We start from the raw sequence: 27719 nt of genomic DNA, 5'->3' as shown, positions 1-27719 counted from the left end.
GGGGTGGGGAACCTGTGACCTCAAGACCACATGTAGCCTTCTAGGCCCTCAAGTGCAGCCCTCTGACTGAATCCAAACTTCATAGAACTCCCCTTAATAAAAGGATTTGTTCTGTAAAACTTGGACTCAATCAGAAGGCTACACCCAAGAACTTAGAAAACCACATGCAGCCTTGGGGCCTCTGGAACCTCCGGTACTAATTTAGTAAGCTGTTTTTCCCATTGCATGTTGTAATCTGAGCAACATGTATGTTTCTTTCACTCAGTTGAACCTCTTCATTACGAGGGAATTGTTCGTATGAGTGTTGGATTTGGAGTACCTGGGTTCAAATCCTGGATCAGCTACTTATCTGTATAATCTTAGTCAGCCAATGAATTCCTCTGATATTTCAATCCTTATCTATATGATGATGAAGATGCTAGATTAGGTGGTGTCTGAAGTCCCTTCCAGCTCTAAATCTATAAAGTGACAAAACCAAGAGTGACATTCTCTATAATAATAGGAATTGAGCCCTTTGGATTAGGTATGCTATGATGTCGGTATTTGGTTGCTAAGCCACTGTTTAGCATAGTGCCTAGCACATAGTAGGTACTTAATAAATGTTTATTGATTGATGTTTCAGCAGCTGATTGAACAAAGTTACCATTATTACCTGAACTAATTTAAAATTTTCTATGACTTCAACATATGCATAAGAGACACCTCTCTTGAGGAGAGCATTTAAGGTTGTAGTTTGTTCTACTGAAGGAAAGGGTTTTGTTTGGTTGGTTTTTTTTTTTTAATAAAAAAGCATTACAAACAGGAAACTCTGATATATTCTATATCTCACTGTCAGCTGTAAGATTGTAAAATGTGATCTGCTACAAGGAATCATCACAGAAGGTCTGCTTGTTCCCTAAGAATGCAAAAATAGATCCTGCAATGACGTTACACTAGAAATTCTTACTCTGGGGTCTGTGAACTTTTTTTTCTTCCAATATTTTGATAGCTGTACTTCAAAATAATTGTTTTCCTTTGCAATCATATGTACTTTGTATTTTAAAACTTTTTTCAGAGAAGGGGTCCACTGACTTCACCAGACCACCAAAAAAGGTTAACCCTTGCTTATAGAGAAGAGAAAGTAGGCAGATGGGTTGGTTGCTTATGCCTTCTTGGTTACTTTTTTTTTTTTTTTTGGTAATGATTTTTTCTATTCTTTTTGTGCATTCTCCCCTCAGGATTCCTTGAAAATTCATCTCTGGATGCCTTTACAATTATGGTATCGTTAACCCAGATTTCTCCTGTGTATATTTGGTTAACTCTGGCTGCTCATTTTGACTTGATCTTTTGAAATGTTACTTTCTCATAGAGCATGTGGTTACTAATGTGGTGGAGACCAAACGCATACTACTTGAGTCAAGTATATGAATAGGTCACACAGGAAACACTTGAACATCTGTTCCATTTCTTAATTTATTGTCCTGCTTTCAATTTCAGCTAAAAATGTTGTTGGGATGATCTGACTTAGGCAGATCTCACATTAAGTATGAGAGATAGTGTATACCTTGGGTGGGGAGGGAACAGCAACCCCTAATTTGCTAGACTGGACAACCACCCATGGAGCTGAGTGTGTGCTCTTTTTGCTAAGAAAAAAGTACTGGGATGACAAAGGAACTGTTAACTGGTCTTCATTCCTTCACTGAAAATGACTGATGACTGAGAGTCAGGAGGATAGACCCTTTTCAGACTCTAAGAGCTGCAGAAATAGCTCTGCCTTCTTTTTGAGGACCCAACTCCCTTTTCATAGACTTTCTCTCCCTCTCACTGACAGCAAAGGGAAAAGATTCAATCTCCTTTCCCTCCTCCCTACCCCCCATCCCCATCCTATAGCAATGATAACTTGCAGGGCAAGCACACGACTGGGAGTGACACATGTTTGTTTAGGAGCGCCTGACTGGACCGTCCATCCAGGCCTGCCTTCTGCTTTCACGTTTCTCCTCCCTTTCTAGGCTTGGTGCTTACCTCATGGGGATCTAGAACTCCTGACTTGAAATCTGAGTATCATCCAGCCCGCAGGAGAATATTTCTCAGAGAAGAAATAGTCCTATAGCTGAAGGACTGAAGAAAGCCATGTCTTGACTGGCCAGGAAAGCTAGACCTCCAACAAGATACTCCTGACTTGAAACATTTTCACTATCTCTTTAGTCACCTCCTGGATACCCTGGTTTCCTTCAGATCCTAGCTAAAAATCCTGCCTTCTACCAGAAGCCTTTCCCAATTCCTCTTCATTCTAGTTCTTTCCCTTGGTTGATTATTACCTATTTATCTTGTGTATAACTTGTTTGTACATGGTTATTTACATGTCTTCTCCTCTATTTAATTGTGAGTAACTCAGGGTCAAGCAGGGGTTGTCTTTTGCCCCCCCCCCCTTTTTTTTGTATACTTAGCACTTAGCAAAGTGGCTGGCACATAGTAGGTGCTTAATAAATCTTTATTGACTGACTGAGTTTATGTGTTTTTCAGACAATTTAGGTCTGAATATGAGATATCTTTTCAATAGTATCACAAGGGTCTTTACCTTCCTGGGGAAGTATAATGGATGTAACAGGCTAATTGAGTGATTGTGTTTCTTGCATCTGTTCTTTGAATCTTTTGCATCTTCTGTTTTTCTGGTGGTTATCATACTTGATACTTGAACATTGGATACCTTTTTTGGAGAGACACTGTTATCCACATTTAGGGATATCTTGAAGACAGGAGTTACACCTCAGTTTTGTTTTACTGATTTTCTCACAATTACTCCAGGGTAGGGAAAGAGCCAGAAAAGGCCAAGCAGTATGATACCCAATTTGGGGTCAACCCCACCCCAAGGATCACATCCAATCCATGTAAGCCTCTGGACTTTGGGGTCCTTATGATAAAGCCAGAGGTATACTGGCAAATGTTTAACAACAGCTGGCTCTCTAGAGGGGAAAAGTATGCACACCAGATTTTTTTAGATTAATCTGCACATTTTCTCCATCACTTTGTTAAGTCAAGACAATCAACAAAACAATAAATTAGCCTCAATTTGTAGCATTTTCTGATTTCCAGTGCCCACGCTGAAAATGTAACAATTGTTTTTCAGGAGCCAGTTTGAGCTGCCTCCAGCACACCCCTGGATAGAATCCATTTTTCTTTTTCTACTTTGCATTTTCCAGAGCTGACAGCTTGGTTAATTAGCCACTATAGTCAAATACAATGAATACCTTCTTTTCACTTTTATATTTCCTTGGTTGAAGCTGATGTTTGCTCCTAACTTGATGTGTATGGGCAGCTGGTTCTAAAATGAGTGTTTGGTCAGTAAATTATCATTTGCTATCCATAAAATATAGCGTCATATATTTAGAACTGGAGCAGACCTCATGTCATTTAATTCAACTCTTTCATTTTATTGGCAGAGAAATTGAGGTCAGAGAAGTGAAGTGACTTAATTCAATTCGTCAACATTTACTGAGGGTACTGTGCTAAGCACTGGAGATACAAAGAGGCAAAAGACAGTTTCTGTCTTCAAAGAGTTTACAATCTAATGGGAGAGATGACCTACAAATAAATATGTATAGACATGCTATATGCAAGATAAATAGGAAATAAGAGAAGGAAGGCACTGGAATTAAGAGGAGTTGGGAAGGTAAGGTTTTAGTTGGTACTTAAAAGAAACCAGGGAGGTCAGTACTTGGAGCAGAGGAGGGAGAGTGTCCCAGGCATTGGGAATAATCAGAGAGATTGCCCAGAGCCGAGAGATGGAGTGTTTTATTTGCCAGGAGGCCAGCGTTACTGGATTGAAGTATATGTTGGGAAGTAAGGTGTAAAAAGTCTGGAAAGGTAAGAGGGGGCTCAGTTATATGAAGGACTTTGAATTAGGGATTCACCTAAGCTTGCACAGGTAATAAGTGATAGAGTGCTGGACTTGGGAGTTCAAATGAAATAATTATGTTAAGCGCTTTGCAAACCTTAAAGTAAGATGTAAGTGCTAGCTATTATTATTAATAATAATTCTTTATTAATTTATTATTAATAATGATAATTAATAATTAAAATTCTGCCTCAGGAACTTAAATAGCTGCATGAATCTGGGCAAATCACTTCACATATCACCCTTAGTTTTTTCATCTGTAAAACAAGTATACTCATAGCACCCACTACCAGGAGTATTATGAGAATCATATGAGATAGCACATGTAAAATGTTTTGCAAACCTTAAAGTGCTAGATAAATGCAAGCTATTTTTCTTGTTAAGTGCTAGGTCTTCCAACTCTAAACTCAGCAGCCTTTTGCACTGTACTACAACGTCTTGGCAATAATTTTTGTAAAACGTTATTGGATCATCATCCAGTGCCTTCCTTCTGGAAGAAAGCATTTGTGATATACAGTAATAAGAATTTTTGCTAGTGTCCAAACTTTTCATCTCTTCCATTTCTAGATTCTGAACCACATTTTCCAATATGGTAGCCAAAAAAGTCAGTCTGGTTTAAGCCCACATTAAGGGAAATATAGCACACATTAAGGGAATATAGCATACATCCTGAGTGCTGCTTTCAGTTCTGGGAACCACATTTTAAGAAGGACACTGACAAGCTAGAGAACATCTAAAGGGCAGTAACCAGGATGGAAAAGGGCTCTGAGATCATGCCATTGGAGGATCAATTGGAGGCCCTGGGGATGTTTGTTCTGGTGAAAAAAAGACTCAAGGGTATCACCAAAATTGGTTCCAAGTCATTTAAGGTCTGTCATACAAAAGCAGAATGAGAGGTATTCTTTGGCCCACAAATGCAGAAGTAGGAACAGTAGGGAATAGTTGTAGAAAGAAAGATTTATTCTTGATATGTGGAAAAACCACAATTGGAATTACCCTCCAAAATGGAATGGGTTGCTTTGGGAGGTAGTGGGTTCCCCCTCAACAATGATCTTCAAGCAAAGGCTGACTAACTACTTGTTAAAAATATAGTTGATGGGATTTTCTTGCAGGTCAAGGTTTCATGAGATAGCCTCTGAGGTCCCTTCTGACTCTGAGATTCTCTGATTCTATGAAATAAAACTCATGAAAGTATTGCAACTAAATTGAAAAATAACTTCCCAGTTCTGTTCAGAAATGTGAATAATCAAGGCATCAGCAGAATTGGCTTTCTCATGTTCCCAAAGACAAAAAAAAAACCCCATAATTTCATGGAACATTTGGTCATCTTGCTCTTCAGAGCTCAGAAGGAGTGTAAGAAAAAAGGACTGCTATGAAAACAATTGTAGATTACGCATTAATATCCATTGTGGAGAACAGAGTGGAGGAATTCTATTCATGACTTGGAAAGACTGCTCGAACTAATTCAGTATTACTTGATTCTTGGGGGTCTTTAATGTGAAGATGAACAAAGGGGGGGGGCTATGAAAACTCTTGGAAAATGTGGTTCAGGATCTGGAAATGGAAGAGATGAAAAGTTCAGACGGCAGCAAGAAGTCATTACTGTATGTCACAAATGCTCATATTAGACTTGTAACCCAACAAAAACACAGATTTTTTTTTTCAGGCAGATTGATATTTAGCCATAACTCTTTCATTTTATACTTTAGAAGTGGTTATTTTGAACACAAGTTGGAGGAGTTAAGTGGTATATTGGATGGAATGCCAGACATTCGTCTTCCTGAATTCAAATCTGACCTCAGATATTTATTAGCTATGTGACCCTGGCCAAGTCACTTAATCCTGTTTTCCTCAGTTTCCTCATCTGTAAAATGAGCTGTAAAAGGCAAACCACTCCAGTATCTTTGCCAAGAAAATCCCAAATGGGGTCATGAAGAGTTAGACACAATTGAAAAGCAACTCAAAGTGAAATTTTGCATTTATATTTATTAATTTCATCATACATATGTTTGGCTCTGTTCTAACCCATCAAGATCTTTTTAACGTTCTGAATCTGTTGTTCAGAATATTAGCCATCTCTCCTAACTTTGTGTTATCAGAAAATAGGATGTGTTCCATTGATGTCTTTTTCCAAAATCATTGATTAAAATGTTAAATAGCACAGCACCGAAGATTTTCATGGCACTCCACTAGAAACCTCCTTCCAAGTTAACATAAAATTATTAATGGTGATTCATGTAATCCCATCATTCGACTAGTTCCAAATGCACCTAACTCGGCTGTGCCTTGCTCCCATCCATTACTTCCGTAAGCATTGTAGGATAGAGTTTGTCAAGTATTTCCCTAACATCTTGGTAAACCCTGTCTATAACATTCCACTGATCTTCCAGCCTAGCTAACCATGAAAAGAGGCATATCCTACTCTTCATTAAGCCAAGTTGGCTCTCTATAATCAAGAATTCCTTTTCAAAATGTTCACTAACCATACATTTAATAATATAACCTATAATGTTGCCAGAAACTGAATTCATGCTCATCAACCTGAGCTTAAGGACTCCACTCAACTTCCCTTTCAAAAAATTAGACAATATTTTCCATCTTCAGTTCTGTAGTGCCTCTTTCATTCTCTATTATATTTCAAAGATTGTTAGCAGTGGTTCAGCGATCACACCTGCCATTTTTTCCCCTTACCCTAAGAGAGAGCTCCTCTGGGCCTATTGATTTGAACTCATTGAGAGAAGAAAGGTACTCTCTTACTTGAGTATCAGCTTCCAATTAGTCATTTTTGATCCTTTCCAATCCAAAGGTCATTCTTCTTAGTTAAGTCATTTTATGCTTTCATGGATTTCTTCAATTTGCACCCTTTATCTCAGTGCAGATCACTGCCTATTTGTGCTTTCTCATCCTACATGACATTTCTTCATGTCCTGCTACAAATTTACTTGAGGGCATCCATCAACATAATGGCAGTCTTCCTCTACACATTTTGACATTGCATGAGTACCAATGGAACATGTGGGCTATCTGTCAATTGTCTCTTGTTCTTACTACATGTCTGATTTACATTTCTATGAAAATATCTTTCTACATAAATTTTCTTCTATATAAGTTTTTGTTGATAAAATGTTGCATCATACTTATACTGAACCAGTGTGGGGTTTTTCTTTGATGTTTGGATGACCTGAAACTTCAATTCTTTTAATAGTATAGTATTGCATGACTTATAATCATAGCTTCAGGGGAAGAATATTGGCATTTATGTCACAAGAAATAAGGTCCTGAGAATTGCAGAGGGGACCTACATGGGTATTTGGTAAGCCTGCTTATAGTAGTTTGTGAGGATGTCAAATGGAAGGGCCTGACTCTCATTTCACAGAATGTGCAGATATTTGTTGACTGTATCTTGTCCAGTTAGTGCATGGTAAATGGGGGCCTTTTGGCTGGCTGCTCATCCAGACTGGAGTACATACAAAAGACTCCAATGGAGAAATCGTCTCTATTTCTTTCCTGGAAGAACTGCTGTGTTGAGTGAGATAAGGAGCTGATTAGGAAGGAATAAAAGGATTACTTTGCCACTGTGAGGGCACCAAAGTAGTTCTTCCAAAACTTTATGACCCTCCTTATGGAATAACTAAATAGTAATTGTTTTTCTTTTACCCAGGAATCCTGAGGGTCTTCCCCTCCCAGTTTGACTTTTTTTTTTTATTAAAGGAGCCATCCCTTGAGTAACTTAAAGAAGCCTATTTACTGAATGAGTGTATCTCACTCAAAATAAGATTATGATAAGACCTTGGCCTGAAAGGGCCAGGGTCTCACATTGGGTCATCTCCAGTCGCCCCAATGAATATCATGCCACTGGACTCAGAAGGCTCAGGAGAAGAAAGTGAGGTTGGTGACCTTGCACTGCACTCCCTCACTCAAATCAAAGTCAACTGCAAGTCATGTCATCCTCTTGATGTCATGGTCCTCTTCCAGAACAAAGGACAAACAAGCCCTCCTCAAGCCTTCTACAACTCCCCCTCTCCCTACCCTGTCAGCTAAGAATCTTGCCTCATATTTCCCTGGAAAAAAAATTGAGGTCATTCACAAAGAAATGTTTTCACTTGTTTACCAAGTCACTAATGATTCCACTTATGTGCCAGATCTAATAGTCTTTTCTCAATCCTCATCCTTCTTGTCCTCTGCTTTCTCCTAGTTTTCTTCCCACCTGTCTAATTGGTCCCTTTTTGTCTTCTGCTGGATTTTCATCTTCATGTCATTCCTTCTAACACTGGGACTATTTCAAGGTTCTGCCCTGGGTCCCCTTCTCTTCTTCCTCCATACTTGGTGAACTCATCGGCTCCTTAGGTTTCAATTATTATCTCTATGCACGTAACTCTCAGATCTACTTGTGCTGCTTGACCTTTCTCCCTGTTTACAATATCACATCTCCAACTGCCTTTTAGACATCTCAAACTGGCTATCTCATCGACATCTTAAACTCAACATATCCAGAAAAGAACTCATTATCTTTCCTTCCAAATTCTCCCCTCTTCCGAATTTCCCTATTATTGTTGAACGTAATGTCATCTTCCCAGTTATTCAGGCTCATAATCTAGGTGTCACTCTCAGCTCTCTACTCTTTCACCTCTCATATCCAATAAGTTATCAGGTCCTGTCTTTTCTACTTTCACTGTCTCTTTCATATATGCCCCCATCTCTCCTCTGACACTGTCACCACCCTGGCCCAGGATCTCATCACCTCATTCTTGGTCTACTGCAGTGGCCTGCTTAAAGTATCCCCAGTCCAGACCATTCTCCATTCAGCTGTCAAACTGATCATCCTAAAACATAGGTCTGATCTTTTTACTGCCTCAGTAACCTCCAGTGGCTCCCTATCATCTCCAGGGTTAAATATAAAACATTCTGTTTGACTTACAAAGTCTTTCATAACCTGGTCCTTTCCTACCTTGCCAGTTTTCCTACATCTTACTCCCTTGCATGTACTGTGCAAACCAGTGACACCAGTCTCCTTGTTGTTTCTTGCATAGAACACTCTATCTCTGGACTCCAAGTATTTTCACTAGCTGTACTCTGTGCTTGGAACATTCTTCCTCCTCTCTGTCTCCTACTTTCCCTGGCTTCCTTTGATTGTTGGCCAAAGTCCTACCTTCTGCAAGAAGCTTTTCCTAGTTCTCCTTAATCTTTGTGCCTTCCCTCTGAGTCTATCCCCAATTTATCTTGTATATATCTTGTTTGTACATAGCTATTTGCATGTCGTCTCCCTAATTAGAATGTTAGCTCCTTGAGAGCAGGAATTTTTAAATTTTTTTTGCCTTTTTTGTATCTCCAGTACCTAGAGCAGTGCCTGGTAATTAGTAGACATCACTAAATGCTAGTTGATTTGGCTAGAGTCTTTGACATTGTAGTTACTCTCTGTGGTGTGTATTTTGGTAGATACACACAGGCAGATTTCTCCCCACTTCCTTCTTAGTTTAAAACTCTTTTGATTAGCTTTTCCATGATTCCAGGGAAATGAACTTTTGTTACCTCTTACTAGATATATTCCACACTTGGCCAAGGGCCCATTATTTCTATATTTTAAGCTGTACTCCAGATACATCTTCTTAACCACTATTCTCTCCACAGATCTGTCTTTCTCTGATGACAGCCTGTACCTTCTGTTTGCAGCACAGATAAGAAAACCACCTGTGCCCATGAGGCCTTCAGTTTCTTCCTCAGACCTTCATAATCTTTAACAATGTCTCCTAACTTCTTCAGGCAATATAATTTGTTCTTATGTGAATCACTAAAATGGACGGTAGTCATCAGATTGGACAAGTTATGGAAAGATCTGGATACAGATTCCAGGAAGATAACTGACCTGTCTGTTCTTAGTATCAGCTCAAGAAACACATTCTTCAGTATTCCCTAGCAAAGACTATTTCTTGTCCCTGACCCCAATTCTCAATAGTGTCTATGAATCTGTATCTGTCACTCCTTGGGGGAACAAACTGTTTCCTCTGCAGATAGTCAAGCTACCTCTGTTTCAGGAAGAGTCAAAGATGTTTTTCTTCATGTTTATTACTTAACTCGAAGCCTCAACTTGTCCTCATTCTTCCCTTTTTTCTTTGTAACATAGTGTTGGCCGTTCTCCAGGGGAGTTGGCTACAAGAGCTACCAGCAAGAATGCCAAAGGAATGAGGATATCATTTCTATCACATATAGAGAACAAGGAACATTCTGCATTGACCTACATAGAGTGTACATTGTGTTTTCAACATAGATGTGGGTCAGTTCTATCAGTAAGGTCATCTTAGTTGTTGGAAAAAGAACCTACACAGAGTACTAACAGGTAAATGAATGTTTGTAGATGCTCTAAGAATTGTGTAATGTTTAATATCTTATGCTCCACTTTTTTTGATCTCCAAATATTTTGTGCATTTTGTTATTTGGAATATGATTTCCTGTTTGGATAGTTCCTCTTCGATTTTGTTAGTTATACAGAAAGGTTGATTTTTGTGGTGTGCGATTTGCCAATTTTGTTGACCTTGTTTTATTTGAAGCCTGTTGATTGTTTCAATTCGTAATTTCACTGATTCTTTAGGGTTTTCCAAATACGTCATCATAATCTTCAGCAAATAGGGATAATTTTATCTCTGCTTAACCCATTTCTACATCTTGAATTTCTTTCTGTTGTTTTATTGTTATTTTTAACACTTTTAGAACTACATTAAATAGTAGGGGGGAGAGTAGAAGTCCTTCCTTCACTACTGTACTTATGCCCCTTTCAATACTTTTTATTGATACTTGTTCAGTTTTTTTATCCCATTCATATTCTGGTGTACTCTACTTCCCTGCACTGAACCCTTCTTTGTCATAAAGAAAAACAGTAAATCTCAGCCCCTTTTTCTCCATCACTCTACCCCAATCACCTTTAATGAAAATTTTAAAACATAACTTTGGAGAAAATATTTGTGGCAAATATAAGTGATACAAATACATATCTATAATTATAAGTATCTGATAAAACTATTCAAGGAAACGTTGAGTCTATAGTGAATATATATATTCACTGGATAGGAACAATTCATGAAATGGTAAATAGAAGTTTGGAAAAATGAATAACCTTGATAATAATTTTTAACACAAATTTAAATAACTCTCAGATACCACTTTATGCTCTTCAAATTGGTAGAAAATAATTAAAAGTAGCAAAACCCAACATTTGTATTGTTGTAGAAAAACAGGTAATTGTACTGCTAATAAAGATGCAGATGGGTAGAACAATCAGGCAGTACACTGTAAGAGCTGAAAAATTATCATAACCCATTAGCAATCATCCCCTTTTGGGTAAAATACCATATAAGCATTATAAAATGATTTTAAAAAAGATACTATATGCACAATACATACACGTTGGGCAGTTAGGTGCTACAACTGGTAGAATAATGAACCTGGAGTAAGGAATACCTGAGTTTAAATCCTACCTCACACACTAGTTGTGTGACCCTCGGTGAGTCATTTAACCTCTGTTTGCCTCAGTTTCATCATCTATAAAATGGGGCTAAAATAGTAACTACCTCACAAAGTTGTTATGAGGACCAAATGAATTAATATTTATAAGGTACTTTGTAAACTTTCAAATGCTATATAAACACCAGCTATGTTTATAGCAGCATTATTTAACAGGATCAGTGAACTTGGAACTGAAAGTGCTTTAGAGGTCATTTGGTCTTAAACTTTCATTTTAGAGATGAGAAAACAGAGGCCCAAAAGAGTTAAGCTGCTTTGACAGTACAAAAAACCTGGAAACAACCCAGAAGTTCAAAAGCTGGGGAATTCCATTATAGTCATATAATGGAATTCTTTAACTCAATTAACATTGCTAAATATGAGGAATACACAGAAATGCGAAAGATTAAATAATGTGAAACAAGGAAGAGAATCTGAACTACTCTATACATTGGCTATGATTTGATAAAAGGGAAAATACCTAAATATAGGAATAAATGGACATTTAAATAGGAGTGTCATGTTTGATAAACAAATTAAGCTCAATCTCAGGGACTTCTTTCTCAGTCATTAACAAGCATTTCTTGAACACCTACAACAGGCCAGGTACTATGCTAGCTGCTGAAGATACAAAGTCAAAACCCCCCCAAAACTTCAGGATGGCTAAGAGGCAACTTGAAATATCCATCTTCTCCTTCATGAGCAGCAGGTAACTTTCATGGGCTTCAGAGCCTGGCATGGTGGGTGGGTTGGTTGCAAGTTAGGCTGGACATCAGTATAACCTGGGTTCACATTCCCACTCTGACTCTTCCTTAGAATCAGGAAGACTTGAGTCCAAGCCCTGACTGTCTGGCTAAGCCTGGCTGAGGAATTTATTTAAGTTTTACACACCTCCAGTAACTCCCTGGGACTTGTCTACTAAGTCACAGCCAAGCTGTGAAAGGGAGTTCCCTGTGGCCTCCACCAAAACCAGAGTACTGTGGTCATTCCCGGATGACTTGAGTTTTGCTGTTTGTTCCTCAATGCCTCCCATCTTTTTCAGACTAACCAGATCTTAGCCATTCATCCAGGCCCAGCATGAGTTTGAAATAACCTCTGCCTTCCTTGCATTCCTTCACCACTTATATCTGTTATCAGACACATGATTATACCTTAATTTAGATAGTCTCTGTTGATTGTTACATATGAAACCCCATCCCTCCAGTGAAGGGACGATTTTTTTTTCCATTTTGTTTCTCCACCAGCCTAGTACCTATTGTCACCAGAAAAGATGCTCAATAAATACTTGTTAGATAGCCCTTGGTCAAGGACAGTCACATGGGCTGTGAGAGTAGAACAGGCTGAGAGTGGGAGGAGCTGGTTTTTTATATGTAATGGAAATGAATCTCAGGTTCTTGAGGGAGAAGGGGAAATCTATTGCTTCCATGAGCTTTACTGGGTCTGACCGTATCATCCTCCTACTCAATCAACTCCAGTGACTCCTTATTGCACCCAGGATCAAAACCAAAATGCTCTGGTCATTAGTCAAAGCCCTCCATCACCTTTCTTACTCTCTGCCAGGTACTCTGATAAAGCGACATGCCTCCCGGCTACTCCATGAACAAGACCCTCCATCTCTCAGCTCGAGGCATCTTCTCTGGTTGTCCTCCGTGTTTGGAACACTCTCCCTTCTTGGCTCTGACTGCTGACTGACTGGTTTCCTTTAAGGCCCAACTAAAATCTCTTTTTTTATTGGAATAGTTCCCAATCCCTTTTAATTCTAACGACTTTCCCTGGTTAATTTCTTCTTATTTATCTTGTAGATAGTGTCCTCATATATATTTGTTTGCATGTTGTTTCCACCCTTCCCGCATTTGAGGGTAGGAATTATCTTTTACCTTTTTGGAACCCCTAGCAATGAGCACAGTACCTAACACATAATAGGCACTTCATAAAGATCGATCATTTGTTGAGGACAATACCAGGTAAAGCCCTTTCTGTTTTCTGATATTCCACCACCACTACCACCAATATATTATGGGAATTATGACAAGATGGATCTCATAACAGGATAGCCTGTGTTGTTCTTAATTATTTCTTGGTATTAATTATTTTTGGATACATGATTTCGTCAGGGTGGGGAGCTCCCTCTGAGAAAACTCCCTCCATCAATGCAAAGCAGTAAATCATCTATAAGTTTAGTCTTAATATTTGTTATTATTGTTCAGTCATGTCTAACTTGTCATGACCTTGTGGACTCTACTGACCATAAGGCTTTTTTGGCAAGGATACTGGAGGGGTTTGCCATTTCCTTCTCCAGTAGATTAAAGCAAATAGAGGTTAAATGACATGCCCAGGGTCACACTGTTAGTAAGTAACTGAGACCAGATTTAAACTCAGGTCTTCTTTACTCTAGGCCCAGCGCTCTATTCACTCAGACATCTAGCTTCCCTAGTCTTAGTATTGCTTAGGACAATAGAGTGAGGTTGTTTGGTTGTCTTTGCTTTTATATGGTGTCAAAACATTTTTTTAAACTTGATGATGGCATAGTTATCAAGTTTGTTCCTCTTCAGGATATTTTTCTGAGGGTACTTGGGCTGTCCACAGAGCCAAAATGTCTTGGGAGGCCAGAGGTGGGGATATTCAGGTTTTCTTCTTTTTGCAGCTATATCTACCTTTCAATACTACCTCCTTGGCCTTCCAGGTCTTTGATGTGGCTTTTCTCTTAGAAGGGGGGCAGCTAGGTGGTGCAGTGGATAGAGCACCAGTGCAGGAATCAGGAGGACCTGAGTTCAAATGTCACCTCAGACACCTGACACTCACTAGCTGTGTGACCTTGGGTAAGTCACTTAACCCCAGTTGCCTCATTCTGGGTCATCTCCAGTCATCCTGATGAACATCTGGTCACTGGATTCAGATTGCTCTAGAGGAGAAGTGGGGCTGGTGACGTGCACAGCCCTCCCTCACCCAAAACAAAGTCAAGTGCAAGTCATGTCATTATTTCTCTGATGGCATGGTCTTCTTCATCAGTGAAGGATGAACACACACACATATCTCCTAGGAGGGATAACCATTTCCTTCTTTGCCTTTGACTTCATATTGGGGAAAGGCAGCAATGAGAGTTTATATGACTTGCCTAGGGGGTCACAGAGCCAATATTTGGATGGAATATTTCAGAGTCAAGCCTTGAACTCAGGTCTTGCTTACTCCCGGGGCAGCCTATACCACTTTCCATGACACCATGCTACCTCTCATCACCTGTATTGGTGGATTTATTAGCTAAAACTTCAAGTGCGCCTCCAAAATCTCAGAGTTGTTCAGTTTTGTCCAACCTTTTATGACTGGGATTTTCTTGGCAAAGATACTGGAATGATTTGCCATTTCCTTCTCCAGATCTTTTTACAGATGAAGAAACTGAGGCAAACAGGGTCAAGTGACTTGTCCAGGATCACACAGCTAATAAATGTCTAAGGCCAAATTTGAACTTGGGAAGATGAATCTTCCTGACTCCAGGTCTGATATTCTATCCACTGTGACACTTAGCTGCCCTAAAAATCTTAAGAGCAGTAAGAGATTTTTCCCAGAAGCCTACAGCTTCACTACAGCACACAGTAGGCTACTAATGCTACTTGTATGATTCTTTATCCCATACTGGGATAAAGACACATATATTATAGAACTGAAAGACTGCTTAGGAGTGACCTCAGTTAGTCAACTGAGTATCCTGATATCTCATTCAAAAAAAGCACTAATTTAATTCTGCAAAATTGATCAGAATATAGAAAATACTGATGTTCAGATCAAAGAAATGAAGAAAACTGCCTGCCCATAAAATGCTAATTGTATGAAGCACAAAAATGGAATGCAGTTATACAGGCAAGACTTGTCATTTATCCACTCACAGATATTCTCACTTCACAAAGTGTCTTTGTGTTTAGAAGCAATCCAGGCTGGGGGCCCTGCAGGTACTGAGAAAGGTGCAAGGCTTCATTGCCTTCCAACTCATCCCTGTTCTTTTTTGGTTTTTTGGGCTTTTTTAAAAAATAGAAAAATTGCTTGTGTTTCCAGAGTCACTATTTAATTACTTTACCTGCCTCTCATATCTCTTCTTTGCCCAACTATGCCTTTTTTTTCTTATGTTTAAACCTGAGGGGGAAGGCAGAAACAACCACAAACACCACTTTTATTTTTTTTTTTTTTAAGTGGCTAAATGAAAGGGATGAAGGTTAGAATGACCTTTCTGGCTTCCTTTGACTTTCTTTGGGACCTCCTTGATTCCAGATCCCACCAAAAGGAGTTTGTTTTTTTTTTTTTCCAATATTGGCTTCCTCTAGAAAGACAAGTTTATCCAATTGTTTCCCCGAAGACAAGATCAGGGCTAGCCATAAATTCCCTTTGCAGTTCCAATTTTGTCACACGGTCATCTTCCATTTAACACTGGATTCTACACAGCTTTTTCTTGTTTTCCATTTGACTCACATGTGACCTTTGTCTCCTAAACTAACTGTAAACTCTTTGAGGGCAGAGACTATGTCTTAAGCTATCTTGATATTTCCCATGGCACCTGGCACAGTACTGGGCACACAAGAGGATTTCAGGGCAGATTTGATGAAGTGAATCAAATTTTGGAGCTCAGCCTTGCTCTGGCTCTACTAACCATATCTTTTGCCCTTGGGCATCAAGTTTCCAAAGATGGACAGAACAATCCTCATGGTTATTCATTTTCCATTATCGTTTTCATCTTATGTTAGATATTTAAATGGAATTTTCTCAATGCCTTGACTTTCATTTTCCCTTCTTCATCTCTGCCTTCTGAAATTTTACACCACCTTCAAGATGGAGCTCAAATGCTACCTTCTCAATTAAGCCTTGCCTGATAAATCCAGTTAGATATATTCTCTCCCTCTCTGAACTTTCTCCACACTTTGTACCTCTGTCCTTGCTAATCATATTCTATTTTGTATAAGTGTTTTATGCTAGTCAGAATACAGTGTAAAGTCAGGGGTTGATTGATGACAGATAGACAGAATAATAAAGGTCTAAATACGGAGGGTCATCAAGGAGGATCTTGGTGCCCCAGAGCAAAATCCATTGTCTCTCTGAATAATTATCTGCTTATAATTCATTGCCTTTACTGAATAGTCAGCCCCTAAAGGGTAGGTACTTTATCTTATTTATTTTCACATCTCTTTCATTGCCTAGCTCATCCCTTAATAAATGTTTGTTGAATTTAAATTTGAACATACCATAAGATTTCTGGACTATCTTTGAGATCACAAGAGAGATCATATAATGTTAGTGGAAAGAGCTTTGGATTATTTCCCCAAGACCTACATTCAAGTCCTGGCCCCATAAATTGGGTGACCCTAGTTTTTCTACAACTCAACTTCCTTATCTATAAAATGACAGGGTTGGATTGGATAATCTCTACAATCCCCTCTAGTTTTGAGAAGAATGGAATTTGAGTATTCCTGTGGCCCAGCCCTTACTCCACCACCAGTCCATCTTCCTTTGACCTCTTCCCCCTCTTCCTGTCCCACCCCCTCCCTACAGGTGCACCAGACTTGAAAACATCATTGGCACACCACTTCCTACATTTTTGAAGGTTTCCTCATAAACACTAAAAGATAAACTTATTAGAAAATTGTATCTAATACAGACAGAAACATTGGTGTTTATTTTTCTTCTTGGGAGTAATCCATGAAAATCCGGGTTTTATTAGTTCAAGCTCCTGACTCACAGAACTGCTTGTTCTTCCTGACAAGTGGCTCCTATTTTCCTTCCTTTCCCATTTCTTTTTTTATTTCCTTTTCTCTGTACTCTCTCTGGGGACCACCCACCATTAACCACAGACTTTTCCCACCCCATTTGATTGATGTAGGTTTTGTAAAATATGGAGATGTTACCACAAATAAGAACTTTAAAAGATACCTAATTGGATGGCTTTGATTAAATACCTTCAAGGCTTTTTCTGAAGGTCTGCCTCTTCTTAGCAACTGCATAGCTATAATATTTACTTCAGTTCATATGCACTGTGACTTTAAAATTAGCATAATCTCAACACAACAAAGGAGTGGTTGAGTTTCTCTTGTATAATATTTGTACCATTTTACCATTTATAAGAAGACTTTTAGAATGAAACAAAAAAATGAGAGAACAGGGACAGTGACTGCCCAAATAAAGGAGAAAACTGACTAAAAGATAGATTTGAAAGATGTAGTTTCTTGGTGATGTTGTCTCACAAGAGTTAATAGTCTTGTACTGAAGTAAAGAGAGCTAGACAAAATGGCCTCATTGCTAGCCAAGCACACACACACACTCACACGCACGCACGCACACACACACCCCACCACCACTACCACCTCTTCACCAATCTTTGCCTTCAGTGCCTACATGACTCCTGTATCATTAAATCGGTTTATACTCCTACATACACTAAGTCTAACAGTTAGCCTCCTTGTGAAAGTACGTCCTGACTGGCTGTTTCTTGGACCACTACCAATCTTGATTCTTCCTGCTTGATTAGTGGTTCATTTGCAGTTCCAGGCAATTTGATTCCTTGTGGGAATATCTATTGTCTTTGTCCCTTCAAACCTCATATGGATTAAACAATCAGTCTAGAGCAGTTAGGCAGAAAGGGGAAGGGCTTGGTCATTTTTATTTCTTTCCCGCTGCTGGTGTGTGTGTGTGTGTGTGTGTGTGTGTGTGTGTGTGTGTGTGGTGTGTGTGTGTGTGTGTGTGTGTGTGTGTGTGTGTGTGTGTGTGTGTGTGTGTATTAAGCCACAGGCAGACCACATCCTCAGTAAATTTTTGGCATCTTGCCAGACTTTCTTTTATATGTCTTTTTCCTCTGGTGTGGTCCCTTAAAGTAAATGGCAATCTTTCTTCAACAGTTTAGCTGCTGTTTCTGGCCCTGGTTATGTACACTTTTTCTAGAATGGAATTTATAGGCCAATTATACTTCATGATCAGCAAACCCCAAGAACTTCCCAAGGAATAACTGGAGATATAGTGTATCTAACATGGGTAGTTTTGTTTTGGGCTTCAAAGGTATTTCCCACTGTGCTACTCATTTTATCTCCCTGAAACACTGTAAAAAAATTTTTAAAAATGCTTTCACATTAAAAACTTGTCTTTGTTCCCTATAGTTTCAGCAAATAGAGCAGTCTTGTTTTTTTCCTTTTAAAAATTAAGGAGAGGAAAATTAGATGAAAAATCATATAGAAGCAGAGATACTCTCTGGTCTAAAAAGTCATATAATTTTCAGAAAAATATGAATGATTTGGTACAAAATTATCAGCACTACCGAGGGAAAATCCCCGAAGCCTCCCACACTATACAGTAGAAGCATTGGAATTACTACTATCATCTTTGCTATCCAACCTTCCATGTTTTCTTTGCCCTATTCTGTCTTTTAGTTGGCAGCTATTCTAAGTCTAAGAGGAAGAGCTGTAACTAGAATAAGACAACTGGGGCTGGCCCTTTACCAAGGGCACTGAAATTTAAAAGGTACAGATAGCCTTGAAAAAATAACCAAACTTCACACATAGTGTAATGCCTCTTCTGCAATTCCCACTTGCATTGTCTGTCCAAGTCCCTGAAGGGCAGATGACTATTTCTCTTTCCTCATGGTTATACTGATAACTCAGGCCACTGGATCCAGATGGCTCAGGAGAAGAAAATGAGATTGGTGACCTTGTGCAGCCCTCCCTCACTCAAATCAAAGTCAACTGCAAGTCATGTCATCATCTTGATGTCATGGTCCTCTTTGAGAGCAAAGGACAAACACAACAACAACAACTGATAACTCCAAGAGACTGAACTTTGTAATATCATTGCTCCTGAGTCCCCAGTGGTGGATTTTCTATCAACAACCAAACAAGAGATTCCATTATCTTTTATTTAGGAAAGGGATCTATTGAACAAATATAGAAAGAAGAGTTGGTATAAAACATTCTCCCCAAACCAGAATTACACTCTCCCCCTGAACACACAAAGTCCTGAGGATGCTGGGTCCAACTTAAGAACGAAAGTAGTGAGAGGCACACATGTAGAGAACACAGAGCTCACCACCTGACCCTGGAAATCTTTTTTCCCCTTTGTGGAGTCCTTATGAAGTTCATTGAGGGGTGTGGTATCAGGGATGGATGGGTGACTCCATTTCCTAGTTCCTTAGAGACCACAGTATTTCTATTATGGGCCAGTCTAGTGCTGTGACAAGCCTTTCAACCTGCTTCTATGCTGGGCTGAATTAAGCCACTCCACTGATGCTGTATTCTCTTCTCTATTCTGCTCAGGTTCTTGGGAAGGAGGAAATGCCAGTTGGTTCCCTGCAATCTCTCTGGCCATTTCAATGCTCACATTGTCATTTCTGGGGCATGCCCATCTTAAGATTGATGTTCACTCACCTAATAACTACCCATTGTAAATTAGGTAAACAAAAACAAATAGAAGTCGTGTGGGCATGTGACATGCCTGAGCAGAAAATAGGGCTGCTGACCCTGTCCCACCCAAATCTCAGGAATGGCGCTAAGTAGTCTTCCATACTCATAGTCATAAAGGAAAAGAAGGCAAGATAGACAGCTGATCCCATTTGTGTGCACATTGAGTTCTGGCTCAGCAGCCTTACAAAACCAGAAGACTTTCCCCCATCACAAACTATCAGCCTCTGAGTCATGAGGTCAATGGGTCTACTTAAGGTTGGAAACAAGGTCATGGTTGGGGGAGGGGCAGATACTGTACTGCTAAATTGGGAGACAAGTCCCATGGTCTCCTCACAGTTTCCTCTGCTGTGTGTGCTAGCTGTTCCATGCATCAGAGTCTATGAAGTCTGTCTATGGCTTTTAGTTTTAAAAACATTTGTCCTTCTTTACAGCTGCTGCCAGACCAAGAGGGACTTGTAGTTCCTTAAAATGGAAGCACTCAACTACCTCCTACTGCCTTTGGCTTTGGCATTAAGCCAAATGATCAAAAGGTCACTAGTTTTCCTTTGATACTTGACATTTTTAAAGAATCATAAGCAATGCAATTTTTGGTATGGGTTTGATCTTTTTTTTAATAGTTATGTCTAAACTAGCAAGATGTTCCCATTAATCTTGAGCTCAGAAGAAGGGGATGAAATGGTTATCAGAAGATCTTTTGATTTCTTTTTCCAGTTCGAATATTCCATGCATGATTAGCTAGAACTTGGAATGCAGAGCAAACTGATGGTGATGATGCTTCTGGGGGCTTGAAGTTCTAACTGAAATCCTCTGATTTTGTGACTTCATGACTAGTCTTTTTTCTCTAGATTGACCTTAGCTTAATTTGCATAAAAGCCTTGAGATGTTGACCTTGAGTGTATATACATCACTCCCCTCCCCATGCTCTTCAATCCACCAAAACTATCTCCTTGTTGCTCCTCACGGAGGGCATCCCATCTTCCTTCACTGTGCTCTTGCATAGGCATATCCTATGCCTTGGATACACTCTCTTCTCACCTCGGTCTCTCATAATCCCAAGAGTCCTTCAGAGCTTAGCCCAAACGCCATATTTTTACTGATCCAATCAAACAAGAAGTGTTCACTAAGTACTCACGATGTGCCAGGCTCTGTGCTGGTTGCTGCAGATGCAAATGAAATGAATTAAATCATCCTTTCTTGCAAAAAGCTTCTTATATTCTAATAGAATACCCTAGCTGTTAGTACTTCAGTTTGGTCCTTCTCCTACCACTACCATGCAATTTTCTTGTCTGTATCTTTTACTTACTTATTTTCTATATACTCTTATGTGTATATGCTGCCTACTCTGACTGAATGCAGGGTCTGAGAGAGCAAGGGCTGCTTCATTTTTTGTTTCTCTAGTACCTATAGCACTGCCTGGCACATGGTAGGTACTTAATAAGTACCTGATGATTAACAATTGACTGCATAAAAATCCAAGGAGGAAATAAACAAAATATAGATGTTGAGATGTGGTAAAATTCAACTGGCTGTAATCTCCCATGTTTTTCTGATAAAATTCTATAAAAACATATTCTTTTGAAGTGGGAGGTCAAAGGAAGTTATTTAAAAGCAGAATATATTAAAATATTTCTAACACATAACAACTATTGCAATCAGAACCACTTATAAAAGCACCTGTCATATAAGTAGCACATTCCAAATTGACAGTGACCCAGGATGCAGTGGGTGACCTCAGCCTTTTTAAACTAAGGTATTTTTTTTTCCAGATCTTGGTTTGTCTGAGGCAACACCCATTCAGTGATTAAGGGCTAAGTAAGACTTGAGACAAAAGATGACCTAGTTTGCCATCATGAAAGAATGGAGCTACTATAGATTAGATTCTGGAAAGTGAAAAGTTCTCTGAATCATAATATTTAAAGGAATGTGGATTCAGACAAGGCTGCTTACTCTAGTGTAGGCAGATGAGGATCCATTGAATTATGAATAAGGCTAAAGAAGGAGAGACAACTTCCTTCAATGACTCAGTGTTGATAGCTACCAACAGATACTAAAAGGAAATACTCTCTTCACTTTAACATCCATCCTTCTGGCTTTAGCATCACCCATTTCCTTAAGACCTGTCCTTACGAAAGAAAAGGAACAATAATGTACATTGTCATGAAAATATGAGTGAAGGTAAAGAGCAGAGAATGAGTCAGGCATGTTCATGGTCAAAAGACTAGCCTGAATAGGAAGGAGGGAAGAATTAAAGAATAAGGCGGGAGCATATGCAAGAGATGAGATTATAGAGATGTCCCTTAGGTATCTCAAAATTCAGCATCTTCTTCCTCCCAAATCTTACCAATTTCCTAACTTCTCTATTACTGTTGGAGGTTCCACTGTCCTTCCAGTCACCAAAGTTTACCTTAGAGTAACCCTAAACTCTTTCCTCCCTCTCCATAGCTACTCATATCCCACCAGGTAGCAAGTCTTAGCAGTTCTACTTCCATAGCATTTCTCACATCTATCGTCATTTCTCCTCCCACATCACAACAACTTTACTTCAAACCCTAATCACTATTTCCCTGTCCTACCCTCCCTCAAAACCCTCTTCCCTTCAATCCATCTTCCACAGAGATATCAAATTGACTTTTCTAAAGTACATATCTGACCATGTCACTCTCACACTCAAGAGGTCCCAAAGGCTCCAAATTACAGCTAAGATAAAATACAAATTACTCTGATTAGCATTTAAAGCCCTTAGCAACCTGCCTTCAGCCAATCATTATAGGTTTACTGTTTATTATTCCTTTCTACCCATTCTTCATTCCGGGCATTTCATCTCTTGTTTCTGCTTTTGCAGGTTTCCTGTAAAGCTCTCCTTCCCCATTGCTGTGTCTTAATCTCTATCTTCCTTCAAGGCTCTGCTCAGATCATTCTAGTTGGTAGTGTTCTCGTTCTCCCCACTCCCCACCTCCAACAAATAACTTTGTATTTACTTTTGTTATCTCTGTACCTGTGGATTTTCCTCAATGGAATGGAAGTTCCTTGAGAGAAGGAACGACTTTCTTTTGTCTTTGTATCTCTTGTATTTAGCACAGTGTTAGGCATGCTGAATAAACACCAGTTTAAATGAATGAATGAACAGCTAGGGTGGGTGTGGATTATAGAGCTTTGAATGCTAGAGGAATTTAGATCTAATAGTTGTTAATGGTATTTGAGCACTGGAGTAAGATTTATCAACCAACAAGTATATAGTTAGATCTTACCATGTACTAGGCTCTATACTAGGCACTGGGGTTAATGAAACAATCTCTACTTGCAGTGAGCATACATTGTAGTGGTGCAGACCAGTAGTGTCAAACTCAAATAGAAGTGGACCTCTGCAGGCTGAATATTGATTTATAAAACCACAAATTAGTATCACCTATGTTGCATTGTATTTTTATTTATTTTTGTTAAATGTTTCCCAATTTAAATTCAATCTTGTTTGGCCCCATTGGGAATTTCTGCCAGCTTCAACCCAGAGTTTGATACCTCTGGTGCAGATGACATACATGCTGCCTATATGTTATGAAGCAAAACTACCAAAAAAGTTCAAAAGAAGGTCATTTGGGAAGCAGGGCGCTAGTGTTTGAAGTGAGAGAGCAGGAAAGTCTTCATGCAGAAGATGGCCCTTGGAATTTTCTTAAAGGAAGAGAGGGACACTATGAGACAGAGGAAAGAATGGAGCTCCTTCCAGACGTATGGGACAGTCAGTGCAAAGGTATAGACTAGAGATGGAGTTCTATGAGGAACAGTTAATCAGTCCATCAACACATAGTTATTAAGCTCCTGTCAGGCACTGTGCTAAGTTAGGGGGATACAAAAAAGGTAACAAAACAGAAAACCCAAACCAACAACAGCCCCCACTATTAAGGTAATCATTCTAATAGGGGAAACAACATGCAAACACTTACGCTCATATAAGATATATACAGAGTAGTTGGAAGGTAATGTCAGAAGAAAGGCACTAGGAGTGAATAGGGATAAGGGTTAATCATGTAACAAAATTGAGGGATAACTAATGGATAGCTGCATGCTTCACTGATGTCCATGCAATGTCAAGTGTTATAGAAAAAGAACCCTATTGGAGGAAACTCATTAGTAAATAAAAGAAAGGAATATCAATAAAATGCTACAAAATGAAGGCCCTTAATATACTAATCTACCTTTGGAGGATATCTGGGAGTAATGGACAAGACTCACAGTAGGATGACTTTACCATGTGCACCACTGAGGAAGTACCCATATCTATGAGATCAGTGTCTAAGTCTGTCAGTGACATAACCTTATGGATTAGAGAGGAATAATCTAGATTTGGCAGTCATCAGATCGCTGAAATCAAGAAAATGGGCCGGTTTTAGAAGGGAGAGACTAATAACTGAAAAACAGATAACCAATGACAGAGCCTAAAAGAATGGAGGAACATGAGTGGGTCATGGAGAACGACAGAGGAGAGTGAGAATGAGAATTTCCAGCATCATGGAATTTTTTTTCTTCTGTTGGTGTAGGGCTTTGTTTTTCTTATTGTAGAAGCATATTAAAATCCTCTCTTTTAGTTCTACTGAAAATATTAAGAAACAAATATTTCTCAATTCTAAAGTCCTTTCCACACTTTTCTTTTTAGGATAATGTAAAAAGAGTTGAGAACAAAAGCTAAGATCTCAGGAATTTGGATTAGTTTCCAACCAAGTTTAATACAAAAAAAACCTACTGAGTAGTTAAAATCATTGTCTTTTCCTTTAAAAACAAAAGGAACATAGGGAAGAAGTGCTTTCATTCCTTGAGGAGAGTGTTCAAGGGAGAAATTGAGTAGTTTTAGTAGATTACCTAAAACTTTATCTTAACACATTGTGGCCTTTTCTTTGTTCAGAATTCCCACAAATGTTGCCTCACATTGCCTTGAGGAAAAAGATATCCAAGGACTCATAAGGAGGGAAAGAGGACTGTGTCAGTTTGGACATTTCTCTAGATAAGCTAGAAATACTTGGATTTGGAATGACATTGTTAATAAATTTGTTTGTAGCAGACATGCCTAAAACACAAGAGTTCAGCAGTAATATTTTTTCTTCAACAATATGACCCCATACTTGCTGCTGAAACTTCCAACCTGTTAAGTCCATTCTAATAACTAAGGGGAGCTTTCATGATGCTGAAAATATCTGTCATACTTTATTGCACCAATTTCCCTAGTTTAATGGTGAGGGGTTTGAAGATAAAATGGAGAAAATTATATATTGTGGCTTATTTGATGTTCTACTTGTGCTCTCTTTCAACTTGAAAAGCAGTACATGAAGAATAAAGACAGTAAGAGTTACATTAAAAGTATCTGTAATCTAGAATCTTGAGAGAAAAGCAGGGGAAAAGGTAATGATGCCATTACTATGAGACGCTGCTACTACCAATCACCATGGAAATAGAGCCAAACAAAGACACAACTTCAACGTAAAGTAGGCAGGCTGACCCTAAAAATATGAAGTTAGAAACAGTGAACAAAACTTAAAGAAGCAAAGTACAATTACAAAGTAAGAGTCCCAGTTTAATACCCAGGCCTGGAAAAGCCTCCTTACCAACTCTAGTAATTCATGTTTGGAGGACAATGGTCTTACCTCCTCTATTCATCCAATCTTATACTGTTAGACTTTATGATCTAGTATTTTATATTTTTTTTACCCAATGTCATGTAAAGACAATTATTAACATTCACTTAAAATTTTTTTTGAGTTCCAAATTTTCTCCCTCCCTCACTGACCCCTCCCTGAGACAGTAAGCAATTTGATGTAGGTTATACAATGTTCAGTCACGCAAAACATATTACCATATTAGTCATGTTGTAAAAGAAGACACAGACCCAAAGGGAAAAAAATACAGAAAGTGAAAAATAGTATGCTTTGATATGTATTCTGACTCCATCAGTTCCTTTTCTGGAGATAGACAGCATTTTTCATCATGAGTCCTTTGGAATTGTCTTGGATCATTGTATGGCTGAAAAGAGCTAAGTCATTCACAGCTGATCATCATACAGTATTGTTGTTACTGTGTACAATGTTCTCCTGGTTCTGCTCACTTCCCTTTATATCATTCATATAAATCTTTCCATGTTTTTCTGAAATCAGTCTGTTCCTCATTTCTTATAGCACATTTCTTATTCCGTTACAATCATATGCCACAACTTGTTCAGTCATTCTCTAACTGATGGGCATCCCCTCAGTTTCCAATACTTTGCCACCACAAAAAGAGCTGCTACAAATACTTTTTTTTACAGATAGATCCTTTTCAGGCTCCATTTTTTATAGAGGAGAAAGCTAAGGCCTGGAGAGGTTCAGTGATTTGTCCAAGGTCACAAGGTGAATTGATAACAGAGATGAGACTAGAATCCAGGTTTCTTACGTCCCTAGTCCAGTGTTTACTCTGTTTGCTTACAGTTTCCAGTCTTCTCTTAATTGAAATACTGGGTAGAAGTTTCATAAAGACGGAGGGAAGAGTCATTTTTATTACATTTTGCCAATTTTGCATGTCTTTTTGCACCATTTTTATCATGTAAAAACACCATATGAGTTTTTAAAAATTATATTCTATAGTATTCCTATAGGTAATATTGTGTTTTTATGGCACTTTTCAACCTCAAATGAAGGGTGGGAAGCATAAATATTTGTCTTATTTACCTTCATAATTTTCCCTTGAAGAATGAGCAGACTATTACAATAGCCTTCTAACCATTTCAGTCTAATACAGTGAGAACCTGGAAGACCATTTAGACTTCTCTTTAGATGCTTTTCTTTGCCTCTTTCATTCTATCTACTAAGCTACATGATTAATGTACATAACGTTTGTAGATCTGACCAAGGCCTTTGACACTGTTAGTCATGAAGGTTTATGGAAAATCATGTCCAAATTTGGTTGCCCAGAGAGCTTCATCAATGTTGTACATCAATTTCATGATGGCATGTTGGCCCAGGTTCTGGATAGTGGACAATGCTCTCGTGCCTTCCCAGTCACCAATGGAATGAAACAGGGCTGTGTGCTTGGTCCCATCCTTTTTAGCATGATGCTTTTAGTCATGTTGTCAAATGTTTTCAGTGAGGATGAACACAGCATCATGGTCAACTACTGTACTGATGGTAAGTTTTTCAATCTGAAAAGGCTACAAGCCAAGACCAAAGTGGAGGGAGTGTTGGTGCATGATTTTCTGTTTGCAGATTGTGCACTCCATGCAACCTCTGAAGCTGAGATGCAACAAAGTATGGATCAATTCTCTGCTGCCTGTGCTAATTTTGGCCTAATAATTAACACCAAGAAAATACAGGTGCTCCAACAGCCACCACAACACCATCCATACATGGAACCATCAGTTACAACAAATGGAGAAGTTTTGAATGCTGTGGATAAGTTCATTTACCTTGGCACTGTACTTTCCAGGGATGTACACATTGACAATGAGGTTGACACATGCATTGCCAGAGCTAGCTCAGTGTTTGGGAGGTTCCGTAGAAAAGTTTGGGAGAGAAGAGGTATTAGACTGACTACCAAACTGAAGGTCTACAGAGCTGTTGTTCTGACCTCATTGTTGCATGCCTGTGTAAACCTGGATAGTCTACCAGTGCCATGCCAGGAAACTGAATTGCTTTCATTTGAACTGCCTTAGGAAGATTCTGAGGATCACCTGGCAAGATAAGGTACCAGACACTGAAGTCCTTGCTCGAAATGAACTGCCAAGTATTCAAACTATGCTTCAGAGAGCGCAACTCCGATGGGCTGGTCACGTCGTTCGAATACAAAATGTATGCTTGCCAAAAAGACTACTTTATGGAGAACTCACATGAGGCAGACGATCACATGGTGGTCAGCACTCTCCAGGTCTCTCTCTGTGCGACATGGGAGACACTGGCACAGGACCACTCAGCATG

General features: G+C 39.0%; 1 long non-coding RNA gene across 1 annotated transcript; it reads left to right on the top strand.

Annotated features, from left to right (window-relative positions):
- The first annotated feature begins 11958 nt into the window (after positions 1–11958).
- On the top strand, positions 11959–16434 carry LOC140505025 (uncharacterized). Its single transcript, XR_011967319.1, has 2 exons — positions 11959–12077; positions 12929–16434. It is a non-coding gene; the product is annotated as an uncharacterized lncRNA (long non-coding RNA).
- The last annotated feature ends 11285 nt before the right edge of the window (positions 16435–27719 follow it).

This window comes from Notamacropus eugenii, chromosome 5 (genome assembly GCF_028372415.1).
Source record: "Notamacropus eugenii isolate mMacEug1 chromosome 5, mMacEug1.pri_v2, whole genome shotgun sequence".
In the NCBI taxonomy this organism is placed as follows: domain Eukaryota; kingdom Metazoa; phylum Chordata; class Mammalia; order Diprotodontia; family Macropodidae; genus Notamacropus; species Notamacropus eugenii.
The sequence above is the reverse complement of the archived record's forward strand: the minus strand, read 5'-3'. Positions and strand labels throughout refer to the sequence as shown.